Raw genomic sequence first — 490 nt, forward strand, 5'->3', positions numbered from 1 at the left:
AAAAAAAGGAGGAAAGAAAAGAGAAAGAAGAAAAGAAAGAGAAGAGAGAGAAAAGAGGAAAGAGAGAGAGCCGAAGAGAGGTGCTGCTACCCCTCTCGCTGGCAGAGCTTTACGTCGATCCACAGAGGCTAGAGAGGAGCAACAGCGGCTGCCTTTCACCCAAGTCACACAATAACACAAAGTCTACAAAAGCACCAAAAAAACGTGACTGCTCTAGTATGCCTCTATGAACATGATGATTGTCAGCGAGAGTTGCGTCCCCCACTCGCAAGCGTGAGTCTTAATAATAACAAAATAACATATCACGAAACACAAATACACTTAAAACGAAATAAAGAGCTAGCGAGTTCCTCCGCCCTCACCTGTCGGGCTCGGTTCTCCTACAGGTGGCACACAGTGACTCGTCGATAACTGGGCAGCAGTAGAAGTCGAACAGAAAGAGGCAGAAAGAGTACGTATTCACACTCCAGAGTCCGTATACACACTCGAC

The sequence above is a fragment of the Penaeus chinensis genome, chromosome 5 (assembly GCF_019202785.1).
Source record: "Penaeus chinensis breed Huanghai No. 1 chromosome 5, ASM1920278v2, whole genome shotgun sequence".
NCBI lineage: Eukaryota > Metazoa > Arthropoda > Malacostraca > Decapoda > Penaeidae > Penaeus > Penaeus chinensis.